The following is a 15,769-nucleotide window of genomic DNA, read 5'->3' on the forward strand; positions in this document are numbered from 1 at the left end:
GGTCATAGGTAGATTTAAACATTTTCTGATTGGCAATTGGTTGAAAAAGTTATTATCAGTAGAAAGGATTGTTTGGGTTACGATAAGTGGTTGTGGAGGCCAAGGTTTTATCATGCAGATGAAGCCTCCAGGTAGCAGGCTTCAGAGAAAATAGACTGTAAATGTGTTTTTATTAGACTTAAGGTCTGTGTTGATATTAATGCTGGAGGGGTATAATGAGGCTTATCCAACCCCCTCTTCCATCATGGCCTGAACTAGTTTTTCAGGTTAACTCTGGAATGCCCTTGGCCAAAAGGAGGGGTTCATTTAGATGGTTCAGGGGCTTTAGAATTTTATTTTTGGTTTACAGTATCATGGTTATATAAGATGTTAACATTGGGAGATGCTGGGTAAAAGGTATATGGGAACCCTCTGTACTACCTTTGCAACTTTTCTATAAATCTAAAATAATTTCAGAATGTTACTATTAACTATACTCTTGAGGTTATTTATGTCTATTTTATCAGAATAATGGGAATATCATCTAATGGTGTGCTAATACCTCTTTCCCCAACTCCACATTCAGTGATAGCTAGTTGGTGGTTTCACGTCAGACAATGTGGGAGTATTTACACCCTGGCAAGTGGTAAGTGCTATAAACATTTATCAGCATACTAAGGCAGCCAGATGTGACTTTCTCTGCCTGAATATGAAAAGGTATCAATACGTATGGGTTGCCAAAAGTGCAAGGGAGAAGATAAGACAGCAACTGTGAAAACAAGCTCCCCTCTTTCTCTGTAAAGGCTGCAAATCTGCTTATGAGTGTTTCAGAGTCACTGGGCAACCCAGGTCACAGGCATATGGCAGAGATCCCTGTGCTGCTCTGGGCCCCTAGGAAGGCAGGGTGTGGAGCCTATCATTTCAGATTCTGAAAACTTTGAGGGATGCGGGAAGAGACCGTGGAAGCCAAACAGGAATCTCCTCATAATTTTAGCCGTGATGAGTATATTGAGAAACATTCAAAATACTTAAAATTTGGCATCAGGGGTCAGGGCCCATCAGTTCTACATAGTAGCTACCAGCATAACATTTTCCATCATGGTTTTCTGTCCATTAAACGACATGTTATTATTCTGTGCCAAAATCATTCAATTTAGTATATGAAGAGAAAAGGAATACTTCCAGGGACCACGCAGCCAACAGAGAGGGATGTTGAAAACATTCACCATCCAGATCTTTCATGGTAGAGGTGATCAGCATGGAGGGTACAGTTTGAAGTTTGATTTTTTTTTTTTTTCAGATGGAGTCTCACTCTGTTGCCCAGGCTGGAGTGCAGTGGCATGATCTTGACTCACTGCAACCTCTGCCTCCCAGGTTCAAGCGATTCTCCTGCTTCAGCCTCGTGAGTAGCTGGGACTGCAGGCCCACCAAGCCTGGCTAGTTTTTGTATTATTAGTAGAGACGGGGTTTCACCTTGTTGACCAGGCTGGGCTCAAACTCCTGGCCTCAAGTGCTAGAGGGAAATTAGAATATTTCATTGTGTGTTTTTGATTAGCATACCCAAGGGAGGGGGTGCCTTAGATATTCATGAGCCACAGCTGGGGATTTTAAGCAACCCTCATTGGTCATAAAGTCCAGAGAAAAGAAGGATCCTCTCCGTCCTTCAGGACTTCTGGATGCCCTGCTAGACCTGCATTGTGTGTAAAAACCTTCTCAAGATTATCTGAGGATAGATGCTCACAGCATTTTACAAATAAACACAAAAGTATTTTTAGCAATTTTAATAAACCCTGAATTTTTCTGGAAATCAACTACTGTATGAATCAAAAGTTTGTGTTTTGCTCTGTATGGAACTTTTAGCACAAGTCATTCATTGTTCTGGAAAATCCTGACACCACCAGTTCTCAATATAACACACCTGAATCTACTGGCATTTGTAACTATTTCATTCTTAGTTTTCCTACAACTATTTATTATTAAAGGGGAGCACTGTTCTGATAAGGCTGGAAATCACTGCCTTGAATTTCTGTAAATCACTGGAATCTATGCTGCTTGAAACCAATGTGTAGGGACCAAGGGAAAACTTCTCCCTTTGCCCTCTGAAGGTTTGCTGAAAAATCAACTGACAAAAGGCAGATTAATAGGACAAAAGGCATACAAATTTATTAACGTGCATGAGAGTCCTACAAAATATGAGATCTCAAAGAAATGGCCAGATAATTAATTTATGCTTTTATACCATCTTGAGGTTACAGAATGAATGGGGACTTGGGAGACTGCAAAGCACGCTATGTTGGCAAAACAAGTTATAGGAGAAGGAGAAGAGGAGGCCTGGCTGGCATAGTTGGTCTCATTACATAGATAAGACCTCACAGGTAGCAGCCCTCAGAGAGAATAGATGGTAAATGTTTCTTTCAGACCTTTAAATGTGTCAGACTGTCAGTTCATCTTTCCTAGATCCAGACAAGGCAGAGCTAAGAGAAAGCCTGGCTGCATCAGTGCAGATTTTCTCTGCAGATGCAAATCTGTCCCCACAAAAGACAGCTTTGCAGGGCTGCTTCTGTTTGCAGGCGCTCTGAACGGCCATCTCAAAATATGTCAAAGAAATATATTTTGGGGTGAAATATTTTGGTTTTCTTTAAAGTCAACGATGAAATTTGTTATTTTTTTCACTTTACATTCAGGTTGTTGTCGCCTTTCCCAGGGACACCAGAGGTCCTGGCTTTGCTTAAAGACAAGGCTTCACAACCTCAGAACTAATTAACATTTGGGGAAAACGCACAGTGGATATTGCTAAACCGCGTACAGTGCACAGGACAGTACCAGCCCCCACCCCAACACGGGGTATATCTGTGGTCTCTACCCACTAGATTCGAGCAGCAACCTCCCCACAAGTTGTGACAACCAGTGTTAAACGTTATACGAATTACATTTAATAGCGTTTAACTGAGTAAAGAACAATTCTAAAATCAGGCAGCCCACAGAACCACAATAGGTTCAGACCCGAAGATCTGCCACATGGTTGGATAACATTTATGGACAGAAAAAGGAAAGTGACACACAGAAAACGGAAGTGAGGTACAGAAACTGCTGGATTGGGTTTATAGCACGGTGTTTGCCTTATTTGAACAGGGTTTGAACAGTTGGCTGCCCGTGATTGGCTGAAACTCTGTGATTGGTACAATGGTAAGTTAGTCTGTTTACATATCAAGTTAGGTTACAGTTCAGTATGTAGGGAGAAACCTTTAGGCCAAACTTGAAATATGTAAGGAGGCAGATTTAGGCCAAACTTAATTTTAACACCAGAAATGGCTCTAGACATTGCCAAATGTCCCCTGGGGGGCAAAATCACCCCTAGTTGAGAACCTCTGGTTTAAGGCAACTCTACTTTGGAATTCTTTTCAGAATGAGGAGAATATGGGTCATGTTTCTCAAAGCACGATTTGCAAATCAGATCAAAAATATAGGATTCCCCCAAGGTACTGGCCAAAAGTGCAAATCAGAATCTGGGGTGTGTCATATGGTGGGTCAGAGACGGGCACGATGGCTCTTGCCTGTAACTCCAGCACTTTGGGAGGCCAAGGCAGGCAGATCACTTGAGTTCAAGAGTTCAAGACCAGCCTGGCCAACACAGTGAAACCCTGTGTCTATTAAAAATACAAATTAGCTGGCCGGGCGCGGTGGCTCAAGCCTGTAATCCCAGCACTTTGGGAGGCCGAGACGGGCGGATCACGAGGTCAGGAGATCGAGACCATCCTGGCTAACACGGTGAAACCCCGTCTCTACTAAAAAATACAAAAAAAACTAGCCGGGCGAGGTGGCGGGCGCCTGTAGTCCCAGCTACTCGGGAGGCTGAGGCAGGAGAATGGCGTGAACCCGGGAGGCGGAGCTTGCAGTGAGCTGAGATCCGGCCACTGCACTCCAGCCTGGGCGACAGAGCGAGACTCCGTCTCAAAAAAAAAAAAAAAAAAAAAATACAAATTAGCGGGGCTTGGTGGTGCATGCCTGTAATCCCAGCTACTTGGGAGGCTGAGGTGGGAGAATCATTTGAACCCGGGAGGCAGAGGTTGCAGTGAGCTGACATCGTGCCACTGTACTCCAGCCTGGGTGACAGAGCAAGACTCCATCTCAGAACAACTAAAATAAAATTAAAAAGATCCTGGCTTGATTCCAGCTCTACTTGTTAGTAACAGTGTGGCCTTAGCAATTGAACCTCACTGAACTTTATATTCCTTAGCAGCAAACTGAGTGAAAACGATGCTACATCTCAGAGATCTTTCGAGGATTAAATGAGATACTGTATGTGAGGAGCTCACAATAGTGCGGGTCTTATTGATCTTTGTAATACTTTGTTATCCTAACCCAAGCTGAGCACATACAGCAGGAACAAGGTCAGAGACCCTGGGAGCAGGGACTGAGGAGCCAGCCTTGGCTTCAAATGGGCAAAGGCTATTATCAGTTTTGTTTCAGAGTTAAACCATAAATTAAATTCCTTTCCAAGGTTAGTTGGCCTACACCCAGGAATGAATGAGGACAACTTAAAGATTAGAAGCAAGATGGAGTTGGTTAGGTCTAATCTCTTTCACTGTCATAATTTCCTCAGTTATAATTTTTGCAAAGACATTTTCAGCATATCAAGGCTTTAGGTTAGTATTATCCAATACAGTAGGCACTAAACAAATGTGGCTATTTGAATTTCAATATATATTAATTAATATTAAATAAAATTAAAAATCAGTTTTTGAATCACACTAGCCACACTTCAAGTACATAACCAAATGTGGCTAGGGACTACTATACTGGATGGCACAGATATAGAACACGTCTGTTATCATAGAAAGTTCAGAGCATGCTGAATTTTAAATAACCACAGAAGCCTAGCTCAGTGTTTCTGTCATTTTTACTAGGAACACATAAACTAAAATGAAGACATACATTAGGACTTTCTGGGGAAAAGCCACCAATGTTTTTTCACCTTAAATGGCTGTTTATTTTTTGTCACTTTGGGGAAGTTAAAAGTAAATATTCCCTATATCTGTTTTGACTTCTCATTAAGTTAATAACTAAGTCACAAAAAAGATACTTCTTTTTCCAACACTCTTTGTTGGTGCTCAGGCTGCCCAATCTGCTTTCAAAGAGAAATTATTTCCAAAATGCCCTACTCAGAGTTACTCAGTTTCGCTTAAATGTGGACTTCACCATATTTTTTAAAGACTATGAAATCTACCATAACATTAATCAGAGGGGAATTATTTTGATAATAACAATTATTACACATGTAGGGTAACTATATATTATATATAGGGTAACTTCCTGACATTGCCATGGCATTTGTAAACTGTCATGGCACTGGTGGGAGTGTCTTTTAGCATACTAATACATTATAATTAGCATATAATGAGCAGTGAGGATGACCAGAAGTCACTTTCATTGCCATTGGTTTTGGTGGGTTTTGGCCAGCTTCTTTACCACATCCTGTTTTATCAGCAGGGTCTTTATGACCTGTATCTTGTGCTGACCTCCTATCTCATCCTGTGACTTAGAATGCCTAACCTGCTGGGAATGCAGCTCAACAGGTCTTAGCCTTATTTTACCTAGCCCTTATTCAAGATGGAGTCACTCTGGTTCAAACACCTCTGACAAGGTACAAATAAAACAACTAGGATTCATTTACTTTATGGAACTGGAGCCTTTTGGAGCTTCCTGGAGGAATCATGTCATCCTAAAATGTCAGAGCTAAAAAAATTCTGAGAAAATACTTTATCTACATTTGTGGATGAAGAGAACAAGATTCATAGTGAAGGGACACAGCTGGTTAGTAGCAGAACCAGGACTAAGGGAGTGACGAGAATCTGTTTGACTTCAAATCGCTGGTACTTTCCTTTTCAAAACCTGGCCAGAATAGTGAATGTCGTTTTGCTGTAGGACTGACAACAGACCACCATGTCTGCAGTGTCTGTTCAGGTTCAACCATGTCATACAACATCCCCAGATAGTGGTTATCAAATTCCTGACACAACATAAAGCTACAAACATCCCTTTTCATTCACCAGCTCCCAGAGTCTTTGAAAACCTAGAAATTGGCAACTTTTGCCCTTCAAGACCTTCTGCTACTTTGTTCAAAGAAAGCAGAAGATCAAAGGAAAGTAGCCATGTGGATGTTCATTGTTCAGGCCTCAGCTGGCTGGGTTTCCAAGGCCTCAAGGGAATTGGGGATTGAGGACCATGTCAACTTGATTAGACCTTCACCCAGCCTTTCAGGAAATAATTCTCTCATTTGGGAGAAAAGAGAGTACCTTTCTCCCCATACTCAGTACATTATATCTGTTCCCTTCTTAATGCCTTTCTTTTTTCCTCTCTTCCATGACGCAGAAGTAACTGGATATTTATGAAGACAGCCTCCAAGACCTTTCATATTCCCCCAAATTTGTGTATATCCCTGACACATAATACTTCAATTCCCTCAGTCTTAAAATCAGGCAAGTAGTGCCTACATCACAGGACGGTTGCAGGATTTAATGCAATCCTTTATTAAGTGAGTTGGAGACTCTGGGTTTATTCATTTCCTAAGGGACTTTCTGCCACTAAAACACACACTAGCCAAATAGTGCTCCTCCTCCAAAATGGCAAATTACTTCAAGCAAAAGCCCTTCAGACTCAGCAGGGAAGAAGTAAAGAGTCAAATGTTACCTCCACCAATACCAGGAGAATCCAGGGAAGTCTCTTTAGTGTCTTTTTCTTGTATTTCTTATATTGCTGTTAGATTATGAACGAGAGGGAAAAAAAACTCCCAGATACTAAAGCATGCTGACTGGACCCAAATAATGACATTATGAGAACCTGTATTAGTTATCTATTGCCTTGCAACAAATTGCCCAAAAATATCATGGCTCAAAATAATAAACATTTATTATCTCAGATTCTTGGGGTCAGGAATTCAGGAGCAGCTTAGCTGGGTGGTTCTGGCACAGGGTCTCTCATGAGGTTGCAGTCAAGATGTTGGCTAGAGCAACAGTCATCTGAAGGCTTGACTGGGGTTGGTGGATCTTCTTCCAAGATGGGTTACTCACATGGTTGTTGGCAAGAAGTCTCAGTTCCCCCCAAAGGGGACCTTTTCATAGGGCTGCTTGAGTGTCTTCACGGCATGGCAGCTATGATATAAGAGAGACAGCAAAGAGGAAGTTGCCATGCTGACACCATCTAGTCTCAGAAGCCACACACCACCACTGCTGCCATATTCTATTAGTTAGAAGTGAGTCACTAGTCTAACCCATGCTCAAGTGGAAGAGAATGGGTCTCCACTCTTGAAGGGGAAAAGTTTCAAAGAATTTATTGACCTGTTTTAAAGCTACCACAGGGCAACTGTCTGGGTGGTTCCTTCATCAGTTTTCTTGCAACACTTCATATCAGCTCTCTGTACCTGCCAAACCTCAATGATTATAAATGTATGAGTCTAGTCATGTATAAAAAGCTCTGAAAAATTGGGTAGAAGAAACTTCAAATAGTTTAATAAGCTTTGCATTGCATTTTCATTCCCCTTTGGTTGGATTTTCATTGGAATGTGGATTTCTATAAACTACATATTAAAACTCCCTTTATGGGTCATTGCTAATCTAAAACTTATGGTGATTTAGACAGGGATTGGATTATAAAATAACTTTGTCCACAAGAACAAATAAAAAAGTGTAAATGAGATCTGAGGGCCAGTGTTTACATACTTTAATGAGGTCATTGCTTTCAGGCACTTTATGGGCGAACTTTCCATTTAATTAAATCACAGAGGCCAGATTTAAGCTGACACTTTAAAATGTTCATTAAAAAAATTATTCTTTTTGTACCCTGGACCTAAGGGAAAGATCATGAAGTGTATGCTATATGCACAACTATGTTCTGAGAACAATGAATCAGCTGTTCCTTAAGGCTATTTTTCTTTGTTTGCATTTTTCCCTAAATTCTATTGTAAAAAAATTTAAGCCTGCAGAAAAATTGAAAGAATAACACAATAAACACTTGGTTATCCTCCACCTAGATTTGATCATTTTGACATTTTGCCAAATTTGCTAATTCTCTCTCTCTCCCTGCACAGACACATACACAGAGAGAGAGAGACACAGATGCACAAAGCATATAAAAACATCGCCTTTTTGGAGGTGCTGACCCATGTGAAAGTAAGTTGCAAATAATACCATCACTCTTCACCCCTAAATATATCTCCCAAGGAAAGGGGACATTCTCCTATATAACCTTATACCATTGTCATACTTAAGAAGATTAATAATAATCCCATTACATGGCCTTCACATGCAAATTTTCCAACTGACAAGTCAAAAAGACACAGAAGTCAGCTTAAGGGTGTTCCTACTGATGAAATTAGGAAAAATTTGAGCATCAAAATGAATAGTGACAATAAAGGAGTATAGTCCATTAAACAAAAGAAGGACCTGTGTGTCCATATTTATATAAATAAATGGTGGGGAGGCAAGGGGAAAAAACATTGTCTTTGTAGTAGAAAACCACCTATGAAGTAGAAGGAACAATGGGATAAGAAAAATTACCATCATAATAATAATTGATTTAGGCAAGAATCATCAATCGATACTAAAATTAGTGGGTGGAAGCTTGAGGAGTATATTGTATTAGTTTCCAACTACTGCTGTGACAACTTACCACAAATTTTGTGGCTTAAAACAATGCAGATTTATTATTTGACAATTCTGTAGGTTAGAAGTCCAATGCAAGTCTCCCCAGGCTAACGCCACCATGTTAGCAGGGCTGCATTCCTTTCTGAAGACTCTGGGGAAGAAGCCCTTTCCTTGCCATTTCCAACTTCTAGAGGTGTATTAATAGCATATTTTTATTTTCTCTATTTTTAATGCTTTGATATCCTGGGACCTTGCTGACCCTGGAGCTCTTCCAAGGACTAGCTAATCCCTAGAGATAGTAGAGGATTTGACTGCAAGTGTGCCTTTCTAATGCAAACCAACTAATCCAAAGCCCACACCCACAACTACCTCCTCTGTTGAGCTCTGACACTCTGGGCCACCACTACCCTGCCTTAATCACCCAGTCCAGGTACCAGACACTAGAGAGAGCCCTTACACCTCAGAGTCCACTGAAATTATTCAAACTAGTTGATCTAAACCTGCTTACCCTGCCTCACCCATTTCTTCCAATGGAAACCACAATAAAGGCTCTTGCCCATGTTTTCACCTTGCACTCTCTGCCTCCTGACCAACTGTTAAAGTTTGGATGTGTGTCCCTGCCCAAATCTCATATTGAAATGTAATCCCCAATGTTGGAGTTGGGGCCTGGTGGGAGGTGATTGGATCATGGGGGCAGTTAAACCATTAATGGTTTAGCGCCATCCCCCTTGGTATTGTCCTCATGATAGTGAGTTCTTGTTAGGTCTGGTTGTTTAAAAGTGTATAGCACCTCCTCCCTCACTCTCTTGCTCATACTCTGGCCATGTGACATGCCTGCTCCCCCTTTCCATCATGATTGTAAGTTTCCTGAGGCCTCCCCAGAAGCTGAGCAGATATAGCATTATGCTTCCTATAATAGCCTGCAAAACTGTGAACTAATTAACTCTTTTCTTTACAAATTACCCAGCCTGAGGTATTTCTCTTTTTTTTTTTTTTTTTTTTTTTGAGATGGAGTTTCGCTCTTTCACCCAGGCTGGAGTGCAGTGGCACGATCTCGGCTCATCGCAACCTCTGTCTTCCAGTTTCAAGCGATTCTCCAGCCTCAGCCTCTGGAGTAGCTGGGATTACAGGTCCACGCCACTACCACTCAGCTAATTTTGTATTTTTAGTAGAGATGGGGTTTCACCATGTTGGCCAGGCTCATCTCGAACTCCTGACCTTGTGATCCACCTGCCTCAGCCTCCCAAAGTGCTGGGATTACAGGCTTGAGCCACCACGCCCAGCCCTGAGGTAGTTCTTTATAGCAGTGTGAGGATGAACTAAAACACCAAGCCCAGTGCTTCCTCATGTAGCCCCCATCATTTGGCATGTCCGCACTTGGGATCTGCGAGTATAACAAAGTATTTTTTCAATGGAAATAATCTCCTGGTCTGTTGGCCTCACTGTATCTGAATAATAATAAGATCCACATTTTAAAACAAAGAGCCACCCATGTTTCTTGGCTCATGATCCCTTCTCTCTTCACAGCCAGCAATGATGGGTCAAGTCCTTCTCACTTTGCATAATTCTGATTTTGCTTCTGCTTCTGTCATTATAACTTCTTCTCTGACTCTGATTCATTTGTCTGCCTCTTGAACTTTTAAGGACCCTTGCGATTACCTTGGGCCCACCAGCATAATCTTCCTCTCAGCTGATTAGCAACCTTAATTCCATCTGTAACTTTTATTCCCCTTTGCCATGTAACATATTCACAGGTTCCAGGATTAGGACATGGCCATCTTTGGGAGGCCATTCTGCCTAGCACCAGGAGTAAAAGGATATTTACAGAGTCTCAAAGTTTTTCCTCACAAGATGTTCATTAATTACAAAGGGGAAAATAGTAAGTAGCTTTATAGTAGAGAAATTTGTCATACAAGATCTTAATCAAGTGATCGAATTCAGCATCATCAGAAGTGGGACAAACTGACATAAATGTGACCCACAATATGATGCACTGAGAACACGTGATTTCTGTGCTATTCCTGCCAAAAACGCATAACCTGAGTCTAATCATGGGAAAATAGACAAACTCAAACTAAAGAACATTATACAGAGTAACTAATCTGTATTCACAAATGTCATTGTTGTGAAAGGCTAAGAAGGACTAAGAAAGTATTTAGGATTAAATGAGATTATAGACACAGGACAACTGAATGCTTTATAAGATCTGAAATTTTCTTTTGCTGTAAAGGACATTATTGGGACAATTAGCAAAATTTGAAAAAGGTCTATAGATTAGATAACAGTATAGTGTCCATGGAAATTGCCTGATTTTAAATATTATTAGTGTGGTTATGTAAGAGAATATCCTTATTTCTTAGAAATTATCACTGAAGGAAAGAAGCATCATGCCTGCAGTGGACTTCAAAATGGTTCCGGAAAAAATTAAATATATAAATGTACATATTTTGTGTGTGTGTGTGTGTGCATGTACATATGTGTGTGAGAGAGAGAAGGAAAGAGTAAATATGGTAAAATGTTAACACTTGGAAATTATGAGTGGAGTTTATATGGTCATTCTTTGTATTATTCTTGCAACTTTTCTGTAAGTAAAATTATATCAAAATAAAAGCTTTTGGGGTTTTTTTGTTTTGCGTTTTTGAGACAGGATCTCACTCTGTTGCCCAGACTGGAGTGCAGTGGTATGAACACGGCTCACAGCAACCTCCGCCTCCCAGGTTCAAGCGATTCTCCTGCCTTAGCCTCCCAAGTAGCTGGGATTACAGGTCTGCGCCACTACCACCCAGCTAATTTTTGTATTTTTAGTAGAGACGGGGTTTCACCATGTTGGCCAGGCTGGTCTCGAACTCCTGACTTCAAATGATCCACCTGCCTCGGCCTCCCAAAGTGCTGGGATTACAGGCGTGAGCCACCATGCCAGGCCATATTTTTTCTAATTACCTAATATTTTGGATTTCATAGCTATTTTTTCAACTAGAATCTAATCATGGCTCATAGAAACATTTAGACAGTGTGTTCCTTTAGTTTCAATCCATAGCACTCCTCCCCACTTTTCCTTTCATGACATCAACTATCAAAAGAGTCCATTTGAACTGCCTTGTTCTACATAATGGATTTATCTGCATGTTTCCTTGTGGTGTCATTTAACTTACGCCTGGTAGTGTGAGCTATGTTTTCTTACTCCACCGTCACTACTGAAGAGTCATCTTACCATGGCAGACCAAGGTCTGCCAAACCCGTAAATACTTATGAGCAAGAAGGCATGCAAAACCATCACATTGTTCCATAGTACAGGGTTTGCCCACTCTCCCCCAGAACACACCGACTAGCACCTTATGTGATAGGCTTACTCTGAAGTGAATACAAAGATATTCGGCCAACAGGACTGGATAGACTCAAGCGATAGTCAGGGGGTGTTGAGAAGAGGAGAGCCTTGGGACATTGTATCTCAAGACCTCAAGAACTACACATATTGTTTTAAACTGTTTGGCTGAGTGCAGTGGCTCACGCCTGTAATCCCAGCACTTTGCTGTCTTAATTTAATTTAATGTAACTTAATTTAGGAGAGCTAAGTAATTAAACATGAGGCCAAAGTACATAAGAAAGTGGCAGTCTTTTATTGCAAATATGCGCACACTCTCGGGCAAGGTTCTCTGGTCCTCAGGTGTGGGGGGGCCAGGGAAGTCACGCGGGCACTCTCGGGTGAGGTTCTCCGGTGCACGAATGCGGGCGGAAGAAGTCACGCTGGCTCCTGCCGGCAACGGACTTTTATGCATTGGTACTGGAAGGGGGAGGGCAGTGGGCGGGATAAGGGCGTGATAGGGGCGTCTCCATAGGCGTGGCCGGGTAAGTTTCGATCTCTTCGGATTGACGTCCCACGGCGCCTGCTCAGTTGATCTGCATTTTCCCGGGCACGGGCTGCATTTTCCTGCGCACGGGTAAGTTGGTGATGAAAAACCCGGAAACAACAGGGGCGGTGCCTTCTTGTTTACCTTCCTCCATCTTGTCCCTTCTCCCTCACCCAAACATTTGGAAGGCTGAAACAGGCAGATCACTTCACGTCAGGAGTTGGAGATGAGCCTGGCCAACATGGTGAAACCCCATTTCTACTAAAAATACCAAAAAATTTTTTAAAAAGCTGAGCATGGCGGTGGGCACCTGTAGTCCCAGCTACTCAGGAGGCTGAGGTGGGAGAATCACTTGAACCAGGAGGCGGAGGTTGCAATAAGAGGAGATCACAACACTGCACTCCAGCCTGGGCAACAGAGAGAGATTCCATCTCACAAAAAAAAAAAAAAAAAAAAACTAAATTAAAAATTAAAAAAATAAAAATAAAATGTTGGGTTTGGGTGCGGTGGCTCATGCCTGTAATCCCAGAACTTTGGGAGGTCGAGGCAGGCAGATCACCTGAGATCAGGAGTTTGAGACCAGCCCGGCCAACGTGGTGAAACCCCATCTCTACTAAAAATACAAAAATTAGCTGGGCAGTAGTGGTGTGTGCCTGTAATCCCAGCTACTCAGGAGACTGAGGCATGAGAATTGCTTGAACCTGGGAGGCAGAGGTTGCAGTGAGCCAAGATCATGTCACTGCACTCCAGCCTGGGCAACAGAGCAAGACTCCATCTCAAAAACAAAAACTTAAAATAAATAAACTGTTAGACATAAAGAGTGGTGCATTTTGTACATTATCCCCAACCAACGGCTTTTCATGACCACCACTCATTTTGCCAATAAAATATTCTTCATATCATGCATGTCAACTAGCAGACTACTAGATATAGGTTTAGTGAGGATTCTTCAAGCTCTAAATAACTCCAGCGGTATTGAGTCCTGAATAGGCTCCTTCATCGACTATTGCTGGAGTGGATACACGCACACTCACTTATGTACACTTATCCAGTGTATACACATGTAAACACGTATACACTTCACCTCATTCTGAAAACAATCACCTCCCAGGGACTCATTTTGCCCAACAAACACACACTTGTTTGCTACAGGTCATTAAAAATAGCAAAGGCTGCTGGAAGTGTTCTTATGCTCACATTCCCTATGACTAAGAAAATGCCCACCTGAATCTAATCCTGAGAAAACTCAGACAAACCCGAATCAAGAGGCATTCAGTAAAATAACTGCCCTATAATCTTCAAAAGTGTCCAAGTCATGGAATTCAGAGTATGACTGAGGAACTGTTTCAGCTGAGGGAAATGGAAAAGATATGACAACCAAGTTCCGCATGTGACTTTGCACTGATCCTTTTGTGATAAATGGTGTTACTGGGATAGTTGTCAAAACTTCGTTGATGCCTGCAGATTGCAGGGTCTTAATGTATCAGTGCTAATTTCCTGACTTGGATGGTTGTATTGTGGTTGTGTAGGAAAATGTTGTTTTTTATAGGATTCGGGAGGGTTGGAGCATCAGATTGGGAATTTGTTCAGGGAAATGGTTCAGGGAAAAACAGTTCTGTATTCTTCTTTCAACTCTTCTGCAAGTTTGTGTTTGTTTCAACATGAAATAAATTATTTATTTTTAAAAAAGATAATGCCAATTGCGCATATTGAAGAGTGTTAGATAAGTGGGTGGCTTGAGAGGCATTAGTAGAAATTGAAGGAGTGTCTGAGGATCTTTCTCTCACAAATCCACCCTTGGCCTTGCCCCTGGTTGTTCTCTGGGAATCCCTCAGATACTTCACTTCTTCTCCATGAAATCCTACTCACATCTTCATCTCAAACCTAAGGGATTCAAGATGATTGTGGGGATGATGTGGTGATTTCCACAGACTCCTCAATTATCCTGTAGTTTTGCCATAAGCCGCCCCACTCAAAGACAAATGTACATGGCTCTTCTTTGTGTTCCTAAGGAACTTCATTAGTTCACCCTCAACTAAGTCATGCTTACCTAAACATTCTAGGTGGCATGCTGTTTTCAAATGTAGGTTTATTATTATTCAGATATGGTGAGGCCAACAGATCTGATTGCCATTGAAAAGATGGTTGGTTACACTTCCGAAGAAGATGGAGACGCCATGCCATTCAGGACCACGTGGAGTGTAAGAGTTCAATAAAGGAAGTGGTTGAGGGTATGGGCTTTGGATTGGTTGGTTTGCATCTGAAAGACACACTTGCAGGTGAGCCCTTCACTATCTCTAGGAATTGACTAGCCCTGGGAAGGGCTGTCCCTCCGGGGTCAGCAAGGCTTGAAAACGTGAAAGCATCAGAAACACGGGACTAATACACAAACCCAGAATAGATAGCTACCTTTGCTCTTCCAAAATGACTTACACATGTCTGGTGGCCTGAGGCCTCAGTTCTTCTCCATATGAACTTCTCCACAGGTCTTAAAATTTTCCCTTTCTGAACAAGAAATACATAAATGGAAATGGTCAAGCAAGATGGAAGGCCTTGAGGGAAGTGCATACTGAGGTTTCAGCAACTCTTGTCACACCCTGCAGGTTTTGATAGACTAGAAAAATGACAAGACTCCAAGTCCTTGAAGAGGAGGAAAAGTGTGAAAAAAACAAAAAAAGGAGATTGATGTCTGCTTCACCATTTTGCCCAAGATTTGACCTGTCATACACTGAAGGTACTTGAATGTTTATAATCATAAATTGCTTATCTTAAAATTAAAATTCCAATCTGTTCTATATCATTAGACAGGCTTTTTCCCCAGTCAGTCTGGATGGTCAAGACTTCTCTATATAAGCATCGTGCTTTGTGATGAAGGATGCACTCATTCAATCCATAAGTATTTATTGAGCACTCACTATGTGCCAGGCACTGTAATCATGGTTGGGGATAAAATGGTGAAAAAACAAATATGGTCTCCTCCTCTATAAAGCTTACTTGACACTCTAACGGGGAAGCCAGAAAATCAAGTAACATGAAATAGATGTGAGACTGCAAGAGTGATAAATGCTGCAAGTTACAGTAAGGAAATAAGAGTCGGGGGAAGAGGTAGTTTTTCAGAAGGAAGTTAGAAGGAGGGTGAATATCAGATGGTGTTACTGGTGGAGCATGTCCAGGTTCTTGGCGTTTTGAACAAAGAATTGGACAAAACACACAAAGCAAGGAAAGAATGAAGCAACAAAAGCAGAGATTTATTGAAAAGCAAACCACACTCCACAAGGTAGGAGCAGCCTGAGCAAGCAG

General features: G+C 41.6%; 1 long non-coding RNA gene across 1 annotated transcript in view; it reads right to left on the reverse strand.

Annotated features, from left to right (window-relative positions):
- Positions 1-6,878: 6,878 nt before the first annotated feature.
- The window catches only part of LOC135969051 (uncharacterized), a 43,874-nt gene continuing 34,983 nt past the window's right edge, over positions 6,879-15,769 (reverse strand). The window contains exon 3 of the long non-coding RNA XR_010584114.1: positions 6,879-7,130. This is a non-coding gene — a long non-coding RNA (uncharacterized lncRNA). The remainder of the gene's footprint in view (positions 7,131-15,769) is intronic.

Source organism: Macaca fascicularis, chromosome X, assembly GCF_037993035.2.
Source record: "Macaca fascicularis isolate 582-1 chromosome X, T2T-MFA8v1.1".
Classification (NCBI taxonomy): Eukaryota; Metazoa; Chordata; class Mammalia; order Primates; family Cercopithecidae; genus Macaca; species Macaca fascicularis.